The 21,739-nt window shown below is 38.6% G+C and overlaps 1 pseudogene; it reads left to right on the top strand.

Annotated features, from left to right (window-relative positions):
* The first annotated feature begins 444 nt into the window (after positions 1 to 444).
* LOC106146029 (histone H4 transcription factor-like) lies at positions 445 to 21,329 on the top strand (annotated as a pseudogene).
* The last annotated feature ends 410 nt before the right edge of the window (positions 21,330 to 21,739 follow it).

Genomic DNA, 21,739 nt, shown 5'->3' with positions numbered 1-21,739 from the left:
AGCATTGCTTAAACAGATAGCTTGTGTTAGAATAGGCACGGAATATTTTAATGGTTGTAAAGAATTGTAGTGATTATGTAATTTTTCTGTCAATATAAGCCATGTATGACCACCTGGTTGGTGGCAGACCTGTGGAGGGACACGACCGGTCCAGCCCCAGCGCTGAATAACAAATGCTACTTTTAAAACCTTGAAACGTGTTTTTTAAGAATTTATTAATTTGCCGATTTTATGGCATCGTGCTGCCCTGCCTGCACCACCGCCCGCGGACCCACACCGGGCACCCTCAGGTTTGGGAAAGATCTCAGGAGGAGTTTGAAAACAGATGAATAAACGGTTTGGGCTGCCGCCACACAGCAGCGGGGGCGGGGACAGGTCACCACCGCGGCCGTTAACGGTCGGCGGGCCGCGCGCCTGCGCTGACTCTAGCCTCAGGTAAAGTCAAGGGCTGTAGCCCCGCAGGGCAACCCGCAGCTCCTCCCGCGGAATGGGAGCGCGGCGGAAATGCGGAGCTGAGAGGCGCCCAAGGCCTGGCTCTCGGCCACCGCTCACGCCTTCGCCGTGAGGAGAAGGATGGTGGAGGCCGCAGCTCGGCCGTTTCCCCCGTTGGGGCTGTGAGGGGAGCGCCCCAACCCCGCTGCCCCTGTGCTGGGTGCAGCTTCTGCGCATGCGCAAACCTCCGCAGGTGCGCGTTCGTACCTGTCTCGCTCCGCAACGTCCCCTCGCCCCGTCCTCCCAGTCCGCGGTTGGTTAGTGCCGTTGGTCAGGCGTGTGGAGAGCCTCCCTGCCCGGGGAGGGCTGGATCCCCCGGTCGTGAGCAGCTCAGGGCAGCTCGGGTTGGATGTAGAGGCAGCGGGGGGAAGAGGGAGCCGCTGGGGGTCCTTGTCTTTATGGACGGGAGGATTTCAAGGTTGCTTCCAGAGTTTTTCTCGCGAGTCGTTTTTGCCTTTGGCTAATCTGCCTGTTAGGTCACTGTGAAGACCGGCATTAATCTGTTAGAATACTGATAACTTTTAATATTTAATTAATTTAATATTTTGTTCCAGAAATATTAATACTGTGGCTGGAATAGCTTTAAACCCTCTGACAATGGGTTATTTAACATGGAGCATAAATGGTAGTCTTCTCACCTTTCAGTCTACCCTCGGGGATGCTAGCATCTCCTGCTTCAGGTTGGTAGAATAGGGCATTGGTGAAAAAAAAGGGTTGGCTGTAGCAGTTTAGATTAAACTGTTACCATGTGAGAAGAGTCCCACTTGTAATCTAAGACTGATCATAAATTCTCTCAGAAGCTTTCTGGTAATCAAATTACTGGTGGGGCAATGTTTCCAAATTGGTATTTTTGGAAGCAGAAAGTACAAAGATGCTGCCAGTAATGTTGACAATATCTGCTTAATGCCATTTAGTTGGCATACTGATTCCCTGCATGCTTTTTCTGCTTGCACACTGTTTTTTTTTAACCCAGTATTATGTCAGGGCCTGACTTTTTTAATCAATAGAATCAGTAAGAGCATCAGGGAAGACACAGTCAGACTTTTATAGTGATGCTTTAGGCTATTGGACAGAGTTTGTCTTCCAGATTTGTATGTGTTGATGAGAAAATGAAGAACCTCCTCCCAGCTGCTTGTTACCATCCTCTTTCCAAAGTCTGCTGTTGGCTGAGATCCAACAGCTGATCTGCTTGGAAGCTATTTAAACTCTTAAAACTAATTCAGATTGCTGGGAATAATGCAAGTCAGCAAGTGGTGCTCTGAGCAGCTGAATGGGCAGATCTTTGAAGCTGGTAAAACAGGGAAGAGCAGGGGGCTAGAAAACCACTTATAATGGGCCAGTAGTTTTTAATGAAGTTTGCTGTTGTTATGTCTGTTCAGTCATGAAAAAACAGTTGACATGTTTCTCCTTGGTGTATATTCCTGTTGCTTTCTTTATACTGATACGAACATGTATCAAGTTGAGCAGAAAAGTGATTTAGCTGTCTGTTTATCATTCTCCTCAAAAAATTAGCTTTCAGTTGGATCAGTTTTCTTATTCATTTAGTGCCTGGCTGTGCCAACTCCGGAGCTGGATCTTCAGAAGAACAAGAAGGGGTGGATGGAACCAGTCTTGTTCAGTGGGAGCCCCTACTGATGTCAGGCTAAAGTAACTGTCAAAATTACACTTTTGGTAATGGCTACCATGTGGAAAGAGGTTTTGCAGTAGTGCTGTGAAGTTAAATTGCAATGAAGGCATCTTCAGCAGATGTTTGGGATGGTGATCATAAGACTCTTATTGTATGGTTGTCATGAAAATGTTACAACTTGTGGCTTCTGGCAAGGTGTAAATTAAGGCAAATTATGGCCTTAAATTCTTAAAATAACACATCCAGTGATAAAAAAACCCAACCAAACAAAAAAAGCAACAAAAAAAAAAATAAACACTACAAACCAAAACCAACCAAAAAACATTCATGTCATCTAGGGTCATGTAATCTTAACTGCTATTTTTACAAGAGAAATTTACAGAAATGTAATATGATAACTAAAACTTCTCTGTACATCTAATGATCTTGGGTGTTGGCATCCCTGGGAGAAAATTTAAGAACACTGAACTGATATTACTGTGTGAATGGAAAGAATGCTCCTTTGTAGGGAAATGCATGGAGGAATTTTGTAATCATATTGCAGAACACTTGGAAGATTACCTACAGCACCCCCTGGAAACAGCAGGTTAGTTATGTCTCATCTGTCAGAGAGATTACATTGCAGCTTGGAAAATTATTCCAAGCCTAGAAAATAAAATTGCTTTCACGTTACCTGCACTGCAGATGTTCATAGCTTTTCTGAGACCCAGCTGCATGAAGCCCTTAGACAAGGGCTTATACCTGCTTTTTACTTCGTATCTGATTGTCCTGGTTTTTTGTTTGTATTGATAGCTGTTACTATATTACTATTATAATATGGAAACAGACTGGAGAGATGATGTCATGAGAACTTCTGCCGAGGATTTTTTTTTTCTAAGGTTAGGGCCTCAGCAGATGCAATTGTGTAAAACAGAATTTAGCAAACTGTTTCTGAATGTCAGAATTCTTCCCTTTCAGGGAACTAGCCTGCTGCTTAAGAATTTTAAGTTCAAAGTAGCACATGTATGAATCTTTATAGAAAAATGGAAACTTTTATTGTTTGTATGGTATTTGCCTCATTTGAATACATACACCGGTGTTATTTTATGATGGTATTGTATTTTACATCTTTTTAATAGTATTAAGTGTACTTAAAAGGAAAACCAAAAAATCCGATTCTGCAGAAAATGATAGGCAGTCTCTATGGATGTAACAGCAATAATATACTAGACTTTTTAATATAGCTATTTTGGCTCCTGTGCGTCCTGTTCTTTATTCTTAAGACTGTAATCAAGTATAATTACAGGTGTAGACATTTTAATTAAAGGTGAATGAGCTTTAATTAAAGGTGAAAAAAGTAGCATTAGACTAACATTAACAATGTCTCCATGACCTAAGCTGAGAAGTGTCATAATATATACCTAAGAAAATACTTATTTTGACAAAATTTTCCTAATGAATCTATGAAGTGCCTTTCTGTAAAAAGTTGTGTTTTAAGGTACAAAGCACTCTAGTATTGCTGCAGTTGTGAGACAGTGGAAAACCTATTTGCCACTGAGATTTGCATGTTTTATTGAGTGCGTTATCTGTAGATAGCAATTACCAGCTTCTCTGCTGAGTTTACTTGCAGATTGTGAAGTTACTACTGGCATTCTCACTGTTGTGGCACATGGTTGCAGATTTCATGCAATGTTCTGTAAAATGTTGCTTCTTTCTTGTGTTTAGAGTAGTACCAGTGTTGGTGGAGAAGTTGTGAATTTGGGGCGAAAGATCCCAGAGCGCTGATAATGCATGTCAGTTTTCACAGTTACCACACCAAACTGAAATTCATAGGTTCTCAGGTACGGGCACTGCACCATGATTTGCCAGCATGTTTGCAGAACAGCAGTAGCAGGCATCAGTTACCAAAGATTTCAGAGGAGTTTGTTTGCCATTGGGAGAACTGTGATGTAAGTGAAACATGTTAGGATCTTGCTATATTTTCCTTTCTTAACTTTACCTTTGTGTTCTTAGGATTTGACTCACTATTGGGAATTTTTGCTAATCTTACCTCTGAACAATGTTTTCCACTCTCTTTGTAAGTAATAATGCTAATTATTACAATAGCATTCACAAAAATGTAAACAACATATTTGCATCTTATCTGTGACCTTCGATTCAAATTTTCTTTCTTTTTGTGGTGACTAAAATAATCTTTTTGACAAAGATGCAACTTCTCTTGTGTTTTAAGAGCATATATTCAAAACTTCAATATAATTTAATGATGAAATAATGGACTTAGTAGTTTGTAGACAGCTCCAGAGCATTTATTGTATGTCTGAAGAAAGGCATACATACGACATTTCCATAGTCAGTAGGAATATTTTGGGGGGGATAAACATCAGACATTTGCAATGGGCTGTTCATGTAAGTCTGATGTCCAAATGTGGCAAAGATTGGTTTCAACTAAAAATAGTTTGTATCTTGACCACTTTTTGGTGTCTTGTATGAAATAAAATCATTATCCATTGAGTTTTGACTGTGCTGTTTCTGAATCAAGTAAACAAAGATGATTAGCAGTTGCTACCTTTATTAACAATGTTAACATATATAGTGCTGCCTATATACATTTTTTTCCTTCTTTTTGGAGGTGTTCGTTCCTGATCAGAAGTGACATCATATTGATATAACGTTATAGCAAAGCACTTTCTCTGTCACTGTTGGCGTCAGAACCTCAGCTGTTGTTTATGGCTAGTGAGCATTACCTTTGCATCCACAAGTGTGATGCCTTGCAGATGACATTTTCTTACCATCTCCTTCTGTGTAACTGTTGAGCAGGATAGTTTTTAGAGAAAGTAATAGTTCAGGAAAATTGTCTATCTGGTCTGCATTATCTTTTTTCATGTTTGATGAAGTTTTTGTTTAATTTGAGTTAAATGATATAACTGAAAACATGAAATATTGGTGAGGAAGAAACAACTGAAATGCATTGTACTGGCAAAACCAGAAAACCTGGAAAACTAAACAATTTTGCAAACCACGTATGGGCAAATCTGATGTAGATTTAGTAATGTTGAACAACAAATTGAAACAAAGGCCTTTGATACTTTTTTCTTTATGTCTCTCTAGGCCTTTCAGTGATTCATGTATTATCATCCTTAAATCCTAGTTCTCTATTATCAATGACTTCTTTATATCAAAGTTGTGATAAAAACAATTTATGACGTAAACTATGCTTTTTGAGGTTATAAACAAACACTAATGAGGCTGAAAACATTTCTGTTGAAGGGAATGTCAGACTGGTGGTGATTTACATAGGTCTTGTATCCTTCATGTGCATCACATTGTTGAATTAGAATCAGTGTGATTTTTTGAGTAAATATACTGCAGTGACGGAGTGAGATTACTTTTGTTTTCTGATGGCGGTGATAGCCCATTCTTTGCTTTGCTAACCTTCTGCTTACTAGATCTGAAGTTATTTCCAATTTCCTCTTAAGGTTTCAGCTCACAAATTATTTGTGCCATAGCATATATAGAAGGCGAATGCCTCCTCACCTATATGTTATTACTGAACAGGATGTCTAGAAATATCCATTTGGCTCTTTTGGCTTTGAATTTAGAATATCTATACTTATATAATGCTTTGATACCTCTCTTTTAATTAGTTTTCCTTGCATGTAATAAGGAACAACATAAAAATCTGAGAGTGAATTTTATATGGAGAGGTAATTCTGTTGTTGAGCCAGTCTGTGAGAAACTACAGCTCTGTAAATGAAGGCTTTTATTTACTAGTGAATTAAGCATGGAAGTACCCCATTCTCTTATTTTTAAAACTGGAAGCCTAAACATATAATACAGAGCTTTATTTATGATAACTTTTGTGTTGTTTGCATAGTTTGATTACAAACTATTGTCACAAATCTTATTGCCATTATGGCTCATAGCTTATAGGAATCATATTTTTTACATTAGTTATTTTGGTTATTAATGCTTTTTAATACATAGCAATCAGTCTTTACTCACATACTGCTGTGGCTGGTCTATTTCTTTTAAAAATGAAGAGGTTCAGAAAAACTTCAAAGCCCTCAGAATTTGATTTTGCTGTATGTCAGTAAGCACAGTATTTTGGAAAACATGCTTAAAACGAAACAGAAGAAAAATCTTCCTGTTAATTGATTTCATGTTTCATTTTCTATTTATGTAACTGGGCAGGCTTGGCCAATAGAATCCTGTAGTCCGTAGCATTTTCTTAAATCTTTTTATACATGTTTTTTCAGGTTCAAACTATGTTGTGAATTTTATTAATTAAAAGAATGTTTCCCAACTTAGTAGGCAGGCTAGACTAGATCCAGGAGGTGGGGTAGGGCACGCTGCGAAAGAGAACTTTGAGGGCAGGGAAAACTACTTGCCTTTCCCACCCTCCTGCAAATATGTTCCCACAGTTATGAATATAATTCTCTTTGAGAATCACCCATACAGCTTCCCTTGACTCTTGTGGTGCCTCCTACTGTGTCAGATTCAGTTTCCCCAAAGGTAAAGCTTCTGACTCAGGCAACAGCCCCAAAAAATTCTCTCCTCTCCTATTTACATATAAAAAAATGTTTAAGAAAGTTCCAACAGAACACTTAGAGAGAAGGTGCCAACAAATTAAAATGGGATTAACACCTATATGGTTACTCTGATTAAGAAGTGAAGAGGCTTTCGATCACAGTCTAGCTCAATACTTATAGTTGATTCACCTTAATATGTCTATGTGTTTTCATATACACAGGACCTTGGTTTTCTCAGATCATGTTTCAAGCCCTTCAGAGGAAATAAGGGCTTGTCTCCCTAAGGGTGCTCTTGTGAAATACATTAGAGTATGAATTTAAAATGCAGTAGTTTGCCTGCATTAACTCCTTGTGTGAATGCTCTGTTCTGCACATAGGATGCCTAGCAGCTTAGCTTAATCCACTCTACTAAGATTAGGATGATTAAAACCAGATAATTCTAAATCTATTTTTTATTTATATTTTTTTTCTTAAAAAAAAAAAAAAAAAGGTGTTTAAATAAGAATCATAGAATCATTTTGGTTGGAAAAGACCTTTAAAATCCTCGAGTCCAACTATTAACCTAATGCTGCCAAGTGCACCTCTAAACCATGTCCCTAGGAACCTCATATATGGGTCTTTTAAACACCTCCAGGGAGGGTGACTCAACCATTTTCCTGGGCAGCCTGTTCTAAAGCCTGACAACCCTTTCTGTGAAGAAATTTATCCTAATATCCAATCTAAACCTCCCTTGGCACAACTTGAGGCCATTTCCTCTTGTCCTATCACTTGCTCCTTGGGAGAAGAGACCAACCCCCTCCATGCTACAACCTCCTTTCAGGCAGTTGTAGACAGCCACAAGGTCTCCCCTCAGCCTCCTTTTCTCCAGGCTGAACAGCCCCAGTTCCCTCAGCTGCTCCTCATCAGACTTGTCCTCCAGACCCCTCACCAGCTTCATTGCCTCCTCTGAACTCTCACCAGCCCCTCAATGTCTGTCTTGTAGTGAACCAAAACTGAAGACAGGATTTGAGGTATGGCATCACCAGTGCTGAGTACAGGAGGACAATCACTTCTCTAGTCTTCCTGGCCATACTAGTTCTGATACAAGCCAGGGTGCTGTTGGCCTTTTTGGCCACCTGGGAACACTGCTGACTCATGTTCAGACAGCTGTCAAGCAGCACCCCCAGGTCCTTTTTTGTTTGGCAGCTATCAGGAATGGCAATATCAGCCTAAGGAATTTCACCTGTTTCCCATTTCCTCTCCCCAGTGTTTTGATCTGGATGAAAGCCAGATCAATTCCTTGTCCCAGTTCAATGTGTAGCCTTACAAAATGGTGCCAGCACAGCAGAGAGGTTAAGGGGTTAAATTATTTGGAACCAAGAGGAAAACTTTGAATTGTGGCTGATGATAGTATGTGGCTGAATGACACCCTGTGTTACTTGAGGAAAATGCAATATGCAGTCTATTTTCACTCTGCAGGTGTGGATTTATTTGGAGTGAGGCAGAGGCTAATTAAGGTTTAGTCCCCCTTGTCACTTAAGTACTGACTTGTGGAGTGCTGTGTCCATAACACCTAATTCACTTTAATTGTTGTGCAGTCATGCCATTTCTGTTGGAATTACTTGCACTGCCCTCATAGCCTTCTTATGAGTAGGAGCAGGTAAAAGTGAAGGGAGGAGGTAAAAATACACCAAAGAAATAAATCAACAGAAATACATTAACAGAAAGATCCCTGCCCCAAAGAATGGGTAGCATTCACTCAATTAGTCTAGACAGACTTTTCAACTACTAGATGGTAGGTGAAAATTCTGTACATGTTTTTTGTGGTGGATACTGTAGAATGTTCTACATTTTTGTAGTTGATGTAATTGTCCCTGTGTTGGGGTGAGTTAATTAAAAGTTACTGCAATATTTACTGGTGTCTGTTTGGTTTCTAAAAACACTTAATTTGAAGTTCCTGTCTGCTGATTTCCTGCCAGAAATATTGTGTCTTCTCCTTGCTTCTATTTTGTTTTTAGGTTACCTTCAATAACCCAGTGTGGTTTTATCAACATGTTGTTATTCATGCCTATGCTACTGAGGAAGAAACTGTTGCAGATCAGAAGAAAGCTGTTTACTGTCACTGGAAAGATAGTTCATATAAAAAATTGTTTCAAAAAGTATTTCAATGCAGCTTTTGTTATAAAATTCACTTAGTGCTACATATTGCGTAGGAACTTGTGAGAGATCTTCAGATGTTTTTTCATCTATCTTAAATAGTTGCAGAAACATTTCTATTTTATAGGCACCATGAATCAAGTGGAATAGTTCCTGTCATCCATAGGGTTGAATGACCTCAACTCCCAATTAGTCTAAGTTGAGATTTGCCAGTATTGACCAGGTTTGGGTTTCCTCATAATTCTGCCTGTGGTTCACATACTATTCAAACAGACTTTTCACTTATATTCTACTGCTCAGGATCAGGGTTGTTTTCCTCATGCTAATCTTTAATGGTGAGCTTACTCTTTGCTTTCCTTTATCTGTTCCCATTAAACAAGGGAAGCACACACATTGCCATCCTAGTTTTTCTCAACTATGTGATAAGAATGAGCATTTTTAATGCATTCTCTATATTGCTAGCTACCTCTTGTGTTGAATCATTGTCATGGTTTCAAAGCTGATGTTCTGCCCTTGGCTGTATTGTAGAAGCCACATTCCACTGACAGTCTTCCATAGCAGATGCCTTGATTGTTTGAGTAAGGGCTAAACTATGAACTGCTGTTTGATTTGCATGCCATTCCGCTTCAGAGCTACACAGTGTGTTAGCAGAACCTCTCCAGAAGAAAAGACTTTCTGCTGAAGAATAATGAGACAACTTGTGGGACTCAGGTCCTGGAATAGATTGTTCTGTGCTAGCTCTAAACCAATCAGTTTGGCTATGTCTTGTAAAATGTGTCAGCAAAGTCCGGGCTTGGTTGGAATCCCCTTGGTGAACCTCCTTAGATATATGTCTTTTCAATTTATGGGTTAAAGTTACTTTTGGGGTTAGCTGTTCACTGCAATGGTGACAAAATCCCATCAGTGGGTACAAGGCAACATCATTTTGTTCCTTTCCCTCTCGAGATTAGCAATTTTTAGATTTGAGATTAGCACTATTTTTTTTTTTTTTTTTTTTTTTTTTGGCTGCAGAACTCACTCCTGTATCTTGATAGTGTAGAATTTGTAGTCCTGAGAGGAACAAAAGTCACACATCACTGTGATTATAGCTGTTGAAAATAACAGCCCGTTATGACATGTGAAGGGACTCCTCTGACTGTACAGGCTAAATAACAGAATAGGGAAAAGGGAAATGTGGAAGAAAAGGTACATGGTATGTCTTCTGATATGTTTAAGAAATGCCCTGCTGCTAGGAAGAGTTAAATCATCTGTTCTCCATGTCTGTGCTAGAAATGATGAGAAGTGATGAGCTTCAGTTCTAACAAGAGAGGTGCAAGTTATAAGTTAGGAAAGCCATTTTAATAGGGTATTTTAAAATACTGTAGCGGTTGCCTGTTGAAATTATGGAGCTTGTCTATCACTGAGGAAGTGAGAAGACCTCTTTTGAGACCAAGGTATAATTGATCCTGCCTCAGAACAAAAGAATAGGTCCGGAGTCTTACAGGGTATGTTGTGGTCTGAGATCTTGATGTTCAGGGTGGTGTTATGCACTTTAAAGTGAATCATAATGTCCACGCAGTGAAAGACAACTTTCAACATTTTAACAAGCAAGCACAGGCCAGTAAGGTCTCAGTAAGGTCTTCTGGGAGGAAGCAGTTGTCATGGAACTGGGACAACAGGTGGGAAGTGATCAGTCTTTTCCAGGGACCCTCAGTGTACCAGCTGGTGGTCTGAGTTGTTTGAATTTGTAAGGGTACAGCAAGAGTGGGCTGCTCTGCAAGGGAAGTAGCTTTCTGCATAGCTGTTATCTTTGTTAGGTAGATGAGAGAGACTCATGGCTGCTTTTCCTTATGTGACAGGGTACACAATTCCTTCACATCTGTCTGAAGTTACTCCTGAAAGTAGTTTTTTAGCTCCATTGACACCAATACGTTCACATACTAGGCATTTTCTCCCTAAGTGCCACATGTCAATAGCCCTGGCTTTCTCCTTCTACTGTTAACACTTACACTATGTCCACAGTACCAAACTGGTTTTTATGTCAAGAGATATGAACACATAGCTACTTATATGCAAGGATTGTTCGGTGGATAGCAGATTGCTTGCTGTTAACTATTGTGTGAATGTGTATGTTAAGACAGAAAATGTAAAGATAAAAAAAAAAAGAGAGGCCAGTGAGCAGAGTTCATGGAGATGTACAGTTGACATGTACTCACTGCCTCATCTTGTTCTCCTGATTTTCCAGAGACCATGCAGATTGCTGGAGTTCTGTGATGGGGAGGGGCAACAGAAGTACTAAAGAATGTTCTCTCTGTTTTACTGTATGAGCACACATGTGGAGGCAAAACCTTTGATACGTGAGAATGGAAAATAGCACGCTCTCTGCTGATTCAAAACTGAAATTTTCATAAGAGGAACACATGACCAACATGTCTTGAAGAATTCTGATTAGTAACAAATAATCTAGCTTTGGCATGGATATTTGTGGGCTTAATGTCATGTGACGTTTGTAATAGTACCAGTCTGATTTTTTTTTTTTCCCTAGAAGCAGCTTTTTTTGTGTGTTTCTCGAAATATAACAGTAAGACATAAGTATGCAATAGCCTTTTCTGTTTCTACATAAGAAAGACTACAGTACTCATGCAGATTTTTTTCTTGTTTGTTTGTTTTAGATTGTTTAGGTGTACTTAAAGGAAAGCGTAAATTATGGGAACATTTAAGAACCCCCACACAAGAAAGAGTTGTAGCATGTCCTACTTGTGGAGGAATGTTCTTGAATAACACTAAGTTTTTTGACCATATGAAGAAAAAAGTTTCAGAAGATAGTAAGTGGATATACTAATTTCTGTTTATATCTAGAAGAGATTTTCATTTAAGGTGCTTTGTGATAACGTGGACATGTAATTTCGTAAATATTTCTATTTTTTGTATAAGTCAGGTGCATGAAAACATGGTTTGCTCCAGGAAGACAGTTGTTTTCATAAAGCATAGAAGTTCTCTTGACTCTGCATGTCTGATGAATTAGGGTAAAGAAAGTGAGCAACAGAACACCCTTAGATCCATGTTTCTGCAGAAAAGCTACTTGTTTGGCAGCTATAACACCTCACTGCCTCTCTTCCCTTAGTGCCCATGACACTGGTATGACGTTCCCTTGACACTGGGAAACTGCCTGTGAATGGGAAAGGCTTTAGACTATCGAAGAGAGAAAGTCCACAGATGCCAGGCTTGGATTACAAAAATCTATGCAAGTGATCCCTGTGAGCATCTAACTACTTTAAAATCAAAAGGCAAATTTTTCTTTGTAGTTTTGCTTTTCCAGTAAGTATTTTCTTCACCAGAACACTCCCTACCTTGATCAACTCTGTATTAGTTGGCAGACTTTCCTGCATGCTAAAGAGGAAGGGAGAGGTGGTTGTTTTTTCCTGTTTTCAAGTGTTTGAAATATATTTAAGAACTGTGGATGTTTCGGTGATGGAAAGTAGGTCCATTCTAGGTAATTGACAGAAGAGCTCAAATTTCAGACTGTTAGTGTTTTGAACAGATTGTTGTTCTGTTTAGGATACAATTAACTCACTGATAAAAAATCATTTTCATTAAGCCTAAACTAAATTTTCATCTGAAGAGTTTGGTAATGAAGAAGAATGTTTAAACTGTCTCAATGCTTTGTTAGTTTATTCATGACACTGGCAGCTATAGCTTATTAACTAATAAATCTTTTGTAAGTTATTTGTATTGCCACTAAATAGTTTGTATTTAAATTCAGAATGAATATTTGTTTGCCAGAACTGTCAGAAACATTTTGCCAATGAAAGGCTTCTATGAGATCACATGAGGGGAAATGGTAAGTCAGAGCTCTGAAAAATAAAAAGTACTTTTCTCAAGGTAACCTTGTACAGAACAGGTTTGTTAAACTGCAGAGTTATTATAAGTATCATTATATCAGCTAAGAAAATTAATATATGGAACTAGGGCAACTATGTTACAAATACTGGACAGTAGGAATTTCATTGCCGGTCTCTCTGAAGCATGGCAATTCCCTTCTTCGTGCCTTCTGATAAGAAAGTTTAAGAGGCTTTCCTATTTTGCAGTAGCTCCTGTGCAGATGCTTGTTCTTCACTTGCATCCCTGTTTACTTGCTTTCACGACCAGGGGCATGGTTAAAGCCAAAGCTCTGTTTTAGCTTGGCCTGCGACTCTGCTCACCTTGCTGTACATAGTTGGCCTCACTCAAATGGTGTAGTCCTTCCTTGACCTAACCACAATCTCCCTCAGGTCCCCAAATTATTCCCACGAGTTATACTACAACAGCTATGACTTGCTGGGAAAGAATCCTGCAGCATTCAAGCACAAGGAAACATGTGATATTGCTGTTGGACATACAGGAAACGCGGAAGCTGAGAGGCGGGTGGGTCTGTGTTTTGGGAACAGGAATATTTGAACCATGTAGCCAGACCTGGGCACCAGTCATTTAGTTTGTACAAACATACAAGTAGCTTTGTGCAGGCTTGCTCAGTCAGGGTAGATTCTACTTTCTAGTTGCATTCTTAAAGAAACATGACTTTTTATTGTCTGCAAGTCAACACATTGATGCTTAAACAGCTATGCATTTGATTTATGCTTACTGTGAACTACCAGAACTGACAATGTTCGTATTTTAATGGCTTTATAGTTGGCATGCATCTAACTAAAGTATCTTAATTTTTATATTTTATATTGGAAAACAGAGGATTATTTTTATTTTGTTAACTAGAATATTTCTATTCCTTTTCCACAAGGCAATTTTAGATAGAAACTGGAAATAAATACAAATTAATTTTTTGTTTTGTTTTTATTAGCTAATGAAGCAGTTTAAATATGCTGTTGGTTTTCTTAAAGCATAATACACATTAAGATAGATTTGATATATTGAATAAAGCAAGTGGCTAACTGACATATTTGTTTCTGGTGACTCTGGCTGCACCTAAACCATTGTAAATTGTACAATGTGCCTGGCTGTCCTTGTCCCCTGATAATTCAGACCATGTTCTGTTTGCACAGCCAGGGAAAATCACAAGGTGGCTGAATATAGGTGATGTGAACCTGTGTCAGGTCCCAGTAAGCCACAGCAAACCAGCTGCAATGTGAACTTGGCTGAGGGAGCTGGGAGGCATTCCTGGGTCCAACTGTTTAGGCACAAGCTAAATCCCTTCAGTTATTAGAGGCATTTACTTCCCTGGTTCATGATTCAGCTTTCTTTAAAAATTCTGGCAGCGTACATGTCTGCATGTTAATTCAGACTGCCAGTGCAGACATGACATTTTCAGATTCTTACCCCAGCATATTTCATAATAGCTGGTATAGATAAATATTGAAATTGTCTTCTAAAGAACTTGCCTACTTATAAGAAATTATTCTGAAATAAGCTGTGATGTGAATGTAAATGCGCTAGGTATTCTGAAATAATTCCCTACGTGGACACATTTACATGCCAGACAACTATCTAAACTGTTGGATGCTCCTGTTTCAAGATATTGCTGAACTTTGCTGATGCAGTTTTGCAGAAGTTATTCCAGATTGGCTTTCCATATGAAGCTAATTATTTTAGGGAGAGAAAAAAAAATAATCTTGCGGTTGAAGACAAACTATGAGGAAAAAGTGCCTGTGCAGGGAGTGATTCCAGAATAGTTACAATACATTAGATGTACTTCCTTTTTCTGAGAAAACATGAGCACTTCAACTGCATGTTTTTCTTTGGCCACTTGTAAAGCACTGGGCTGATTATAAGATAGTGTTTTCATTTGAGGTCCTTAATGTAACAGATTTTGTCTAAATCCAAAACTTCTTTACTAAGGCTCTTCCTACTGCATTCATTAGGTCACTGATTCATATGCAGCAAAGCAAGCAATTGTTCAGCTTAAGATGTTACAGTCCTGCCTGCCAGTCAGCCAGAGGTTCTCGGTTCCAGAGTTGTCAGAGCAAACCTGCGTCTCAGCCATTGTAGTTCGTAGTCTGGCAGCGTAGCTGGCACCAAGCATTATTTTGCCTTAAGCAAATATACCCGAATGTGAAACGGGGAGGCGGAGGACAGACACATATTCTTTCTGCCACCTTTTTGAAGAGTGGTAATACCTTAAACACTAAAAGTAGATTTGCCAGTGCTTGTCTGTCAGAAGGCCTCCAGACAACACGCACCTTTTAGAAATCCTCCCAAAATGCCAAGGGCAAGATGATAATAATCCTTTTTGTAAGTGCCTAGAGAGTGAAATGTGATCCTCTGTGTTTTTTTCCCTTACCATCTATTTTTTGAATGTAGTTTGAAATGTTGTAAGGTTGACCATTATTACACTACTCACTTCATTGTATCTCCATTCAATTTTTGTATTTTTTTCCTCTGTACATTTTATTCCTAGATATATTACAATCTGTTAATTTTAACATGATATTTTAACGCACTTTTTGTCATATATCATAGCAGACGATGTTCTGGTGAAGCTGTGGTACAGAACTTAAAGTATTGTTCTTTCTACTATATTTTCTAGTTAGTCATGTTATGTGTGCTTTTTGTCATATGGTATGCACAAGTGTCTCCTTGCTGAAGGCACACATCAGATTCCAACACTGTGATGAATGTCCCTTCCATTGTCACCTCTGGGACAGCAGGTAAGAAAATTTGAGGCTCATAGCTATGAGAGCAAAACTGTAGAATCGAGTTAGTATTTTACACAGAAGTTAGTGAAGAAATAAAAGTTTTCAACCACAAAAATAATCAACTGTTAAATGCAGAAATCTAATAGATTAATATGCTGTTCATCTGTGTTCAGCTGCCAAGACATTGTAGTTCATGAACTTCTGGTGCAAGTAGTGTTAAAAGGTGAATTTTTTTGGCAGGACACTGTGTGCTATGAAATGGTCATCACGGCAAGTTGAAATGTGTAGCAGTAGTGCCTTAAACTGTGGGGTTTGCCATGATTACTTGCTGTTTGCTGGGAGAGTCACAGTCTTCTGCTTTGAGTGATTTTTCTGCCGCAGGCTTACTATAGCTTCTGCTGTATTCACTTATATTTTTCTGTTGTGGTTTCTTTTCTGCTTTCACCATAGGATGCCACAAAGCCATGAAATAATGTAAAAAGAAAAAAAAAAAGTGACATTGTGATGTGATGTGATGTGATGTGATAGACCAAGTTGAATATATAAGCATCGACAAATTATGTTTAACTTTGCCAGAGAGGATGAGAGGCCTAGCATTTGTATACTGGAAGTGGGATAAAGTGAACAAATATTTAAGTAGTTTTGCGTTCACACTGTGGGCAGATAGAAGGAAATAATCTGAATTTCTAGACCAGGGAGGATGAAGTGCCTGATGGATGATGGGCAAGAATTTTCTCTGTGTGAACAGAAAGAGAGGGTGATGCCTTGCAACACATTGTAGAAAAATTACCCAGATTTGGGCATGGCGTGGATGTGTGGGAAGAAACAGGGAATGGAAAATGAAATCTAGAGCACATCAAAGAGATGTCTGTACTATCCCCCTTACACAGGTGGAAAAACTGAGGTAGAGATTTACACATTTCCGCTTTCACTTGCCATTCTCAGAGCCAAAAATTACTACCTCCCAGTCCTAAACACTAACCACAAGACTACTTCTCTGTACTATTATATCTGTTATTTGTTTCACCTTGTTTTCAGTTTTAAGAATGCGTATGATCTGCATAAACATGTTGAAACACACAATGATTCAGATGCCTACAGCTGTGATGTTGAAGGATGTGGTTTTACTTCACAGACTTTACAAACTTTGAGAAGGCCTTACAAGAGAGTGCATGTGGTGAGTATATTAAATAGCAGAATAGAATATATTGCTATAAATGAGACTAAAGTTACAAATTTATGTGTGTTTAGTTTCTTGTGAATTAATGAAATGTTTCATTTTTCTGTCAAATCGAGTATTTATTTGCACACATTTCTTGGACTCTTGCAAGTATTATGCAAATACCTGACTCATCCTTTCCTATAGATTTTGGTGCTTACCTTAGGTGCATGCAGTTGCTTATTGACAGTCTTGAACTCTGGCCAACCCCACCCCCTTTCAAGGATTAAAATCCAATGTCACCTTTCTCCTCATGCTGGTACTCCATCCTTAGAACTAGTGTGTTACCTCAAAATAGAGAGACTATAAAGTGTGTAAAGCTTACATGACTTTTAATCAGGTGAGTCTGGCCACAACATTAAAATGCAGTTTTGGCCACTCTAGTTTATGCACACTTGTTGCCTGTTTCTTCATCTTTCTGAGTTAGGATCACTGTTACATTGTAAAATGTATATATTTTCATGAAAGCTGTGTGTCATACTGCTATTGGAGATATCTGTAGCACTGATGGCCAATGCAGAGAATTTCCATGTTCACTGGGGTTCCTTAAATCAGACAAGTTCTAAAACCCATAAATTTTAAACATTTTAGGAGGTTAACTTCAAAAAGGTTTCCAGCTAGTTAGTGTGGTTTTCCCCTTTTCAACAAATAATTCTTTTTTGTTATATACATACATGCAAGCCTTCAATGACTCCAACAGCCTTTCTTTCCAAGAGTAACAGCGTTCTGAAATACAAATGCCACATCTGTCAGAAATGTTTCTCCTGGAGTTATGCATTGACCCTACATCTTCGAAAAGCTCATGAACTCAGCAGTCATTCTCATTTCAGGTATGTTACCAGCTGATTCTTGTTTAGATCATAAGCTATTTTTTTCATGTTTTGATTAAGACATCCAGATGTTTAGTTAAATGCTATCTTAAGTTTAGTTCAGTTTTAAACACTCTGAGAGTGAAGCAACTACTTAGGTTTCACTATCATGATGAAAAACCTTGTGTAAAGGTGGTAAAACCAAGGAAAAAAAAAAAAAAAAAAAGTCGTTTTGCTTTTCTAGCTTTTACCAGTGTTAAAATCTTGTAACCTAGATTGTCAAAAGGAATTTTTTGAGCCTGCAAGTTGTATCCACCAAAGAGAGTACGTAAATATATCAACAGCTTCTGTAGTATAAACAAGCCGTACTCTCCATTTTGGGACAAGAAAATCCAGCAAATAAAATGTAATTATGAATATGTATCTCTTATTTTCTGTTAAGTGATGTATTTTTGATTAAAAAATACTTTTTGGAACCCTTTACAGGTGTTCCTTCACATAGACTGTATTTTGTTTGAATGCCATGTGAAAAATGGCAATCTAATTTTTCTTTCAATTGCTGGCATTCTTAGTTTTAGCAATCTAATTACATGTTATTCTTATGTTCTGCTGTAAATGCTGTGTTTGTAGCTTGAATTTTCAATATTTTTAATTTTATTCCTTTAGATTTAAAGAAGATGATGAGCGTCATTTGAGTTTGAATTTAGCAGGACATAATGCTGTCACAGATTTGGGTCAGGCTCCTAATAACAAGATGGTGACAAATAAGTCTTCACCAAGTTCAAACAATTTTGGAAGAGAAGGAGGAGACTCTTGCAAAGGAGACACTTCAACAGCAGAAGTACACTTCACACAGCATCAGCCATGGTCACAAGCTACTGGAGAAAATGGTAGAAACAGAGACTTCTACGCCAGAGCCTGTGTATTCTCAACTTCAAACTACCGTACAGCTGTTTGAATGCTGTTGTACTTCTGCTAAAACCGATGAAGCAAGACCAGTGAATGTAAAGGAAAAACAAGTAGAAATGGAACTGGGCTTGGGAATTCAGACAGCTTTCTAGAAAAACAGCCTTTTATTGTGGATTTTTTTTTTTTTTTACTGTGAAAACCATGCTCTTCAGAAGAAGTTTATTTTTTTTTAAACTAAATGTGTTTTAAAGTCTTCATTTTTATCCTTGTCAAATCTTGTATATAATATTGTGTTTTCTTCGCTTTCACATTAAATTATTCTAATGTCCTTAGAGAATATATGCAAGATACAGACAATATTGTGCACATATGCTACTTTCATATATAGCCTTTTGGAGAAGAAGCTTGTAAGTTCTGTATATTCATATAGAATATATATATGGGGGGGGTATTTATTAAAAAATATAGCCCATGGGTAAAGTGTTGAGCCAATGTATGAGACAGTTTGAACTGGTAGGTAAAACATCCAATTTTTCAGTAGCCCACTATGTTATTTATTAGAGACAACAGCTTGTCAGATGTATATAAAAATTTACAGTTTTGGCAGGTTTCTTAGCTTTACTTAGTGTCTTTAAAATTATTTCAAGAGTTATTAGAGACACATTATAAGGGAATTATGAGCTACAATATATCATTAAATTAATACATTTAGCTAAAAAAGAGGTTTATGTCTAAATAAAACAGCTAAAGATGTTCATAGAACTGAATTCAGGATTTATGTACTATTTGCTATAAGGGAAATTTTACAGTCATTTGTTGGGTGCTGCACGTACAATGATGAGAAAGTAAATTAATGATATTGGCAGCATAGCTAACTGTACCTAATTGTATTTTCATAAATAATTCCACATAGCCATAGTTATGCTAAACTGTTAGGAAAAGTACTTGGCAGAGACTTCTATTTGATTCTTGTATAAAGGGCATAGACAAAAAGCCAGGTATCTTTCATCACAGTTAAAGTGACTTACAGTTTTTGAAACATTTTTGGTTTTGTTTGTTTGTTTGTTTGTTTGTTTGTTTTGTTGTTGTTGTTTTGTTTTTTTGGTTTTTTTTAAACAAGAACTGAATGAGCCCTCCAACCAAAATGCCAAAGATTTACACACATGAGAAGTCAGCTAGATGACTAACTTAGCATAGATCAGCTACTACAAGCCAGCGTCCCATGAGGACCCAGGAGTCTTCCCTGAGAAGAAAGCTGCACTGCTTTACAAGCACCTTTCAGCACGTCAGCAAAGCAGTATTGCATCACCACTGCTTCCTGAATGTTCATTCCTTTACACAGACAAACTGATACTGAGAGCTACCTGAAATGGAAGTGAGCTTGTGGTGTAATCTCAAGGGTTCTGTGGCACCTCCATTTGGGAGGATTTATACTGTTTCTGTAGAAAAGTGTCTCCCATGAACTGGCCCCTCATCACCCAACTGCCCACCACTGCTGCTGTGTGAGGACAAGGAGGATGTGCTAGAGCAGTACATGGGGCCAGGGAAAGGGAAAAGGAAAAGAAAGGGAAAGGACTCCTTTCCTCTCATCCCCACAGCTGGAAGACCATCATGCTCTGCCTGGGGCCCTCACAAAGGCTCGCAGGAGTGGTTGAGGAGGTGGCATCAGCATAAGAGCTGTTACACTCTTACATGAACTGTTCCTTCTGCCCTCACAAAAAGCTGTCACGAAGAGCACAGGGACAGTGGGCCAAGTGAAGGGTCTGTGCTATGGCTGCATTAGGAATTGGAGTGGAGCTTGCTGGATGGAGCTCTAAGTAACAACTCTGCACCATGCTCAGACAGCAGTGTTTGCTGCTGCTTCAGCCTAGCAACCAGGTTGTCTACAATGCTTAGCAATCTTGGCCAGAGAGAGGAAAGGAATTTAAGGCCCCTGTCACGCAAACAGGGAGATTAAATGTGACGGCAGTACAAATCCCCTCCCACAGCTGTCTACCTTGAAAGTTCCTGCTTTGCAGACAGCTGAGATCTTTGTGCTCAGGTTTTAGTATTATTAAATATGCCGAACTGGAATCTGTGACCATTCAGCCACTGTTTCAAGAGCAGCTGAGCCATCAGTGCAGTGGGGGCAGGTGAGAGAGATGTGGGTGGCAGCCTGATTTTATCTGCCTGTGTGCATGAATCAGAGACACAGCACTTTTAATACTTTACAATAGGGGTAAAACTGACTCACGTTTCTCTGGGCAATGCATAGGTACCACTACAGCCTCTGGGATTTCTCCTGCTAAATATCAAAGGCATGCAACAAAGCATTAACAGAGGTGTTAATGCTTCCCAGAGAAAGAGTCCTTTATAATGGAAAGTATTAGTCAACCAGAATACAGAGGAGCCTCTTCCAGATCTTTTTCAATAGCTTACCAGAATCCTCTAATCCAATATCCAACAATTTACTCCTTTGGGCAGATCTCCATCCCATGCCTGCTGGATCAGATCTGGAGGTTGCTGCCTTTGGTGCAAGTTGTGTTGCAGGTACCAAGATTAATTTACATAAAGCCCATTCAGGGCTTCACAGGACAGATTTAAACATGGCATTATATATTTCTACTTGAGCTGTGGAACCACACCGGCAGGGCAAGGGTATGACCTGTAAGTTCTAAATTTCTACAACTTCCTGTGAGCCTATTAAATACATTTTGGAAGACAAAATCAATTGTGGGAACAGATACAATGGGATGATAATTTGTTAAGGGAGACCTATTTTTTTACCTGATATTTTAAAATAATTTCCCTTTTTGTGCTGCTTAATGACACTCCAGAGTTTTATTCTACTGCTGCTTAGGTACCTGTTCCTTATTATTATTCAGTGTTTGCATTCACAAAAGGGCCTTGCTGCTAATCTAAAAAGTAACATCCTTGTTCTCAGTGGGCATCTAGTTTAGAATTTACATTCATATATAGGTTTCTATACAAAGGCTGTGTTAACACTTGTGTATTTACTAGCCAATATAAGTTAGCAAGAATGGATTTCAAAGTTGTTTCTTCAGAGTTTTTTCAAATTTTATATTAAGATTTCAGTGTTACAGTAGCACTCCAAGATGCTGGTATGCATGTACAAAGCAAACCAAAATATCTATCTGAATGAAAGCACTTTGGTGCAAAGAGGCTTTTCCCCCCTTATTTTGATACCAAACTATACATTTTTAATGCTAGTTATTTGTACTATTCGGTTTGAAAACTAGATTTTTGTTTCTGCTAATTTTTTTCAGCATGATTCTGAAGTCGCTTTCTCTCCAGCAAGTGCTGTCCCACAGAAGTGCCTTTGGAACATGCCTGCTGACACTCTGCCTTTTTGTCCCACCACATAGTGTGACACGGGGTATGTGTTAAGAAAGTATCTTCATTGAACATATAGTTTATCCAGTGCCTCCTAGAAG

This window comes from Columba livia, chromosome 1, assembly GCF_036013475.1.
Source record: "Columba livia isolate bColLiv1 breed racing homer chromosome 1, bColLiv1.pat.W.v2, whole genome shotgun sequence".
In the NCBI taxonomy this organism is placed as follows: Eukaryota; Metazoa; Chordata; class Aves; order Columbiformes; family Columbidae; genus Columba; species Columba livia.
This window is presented reverse-complemented; position numbering and strand designations above follow the sequence as displayed.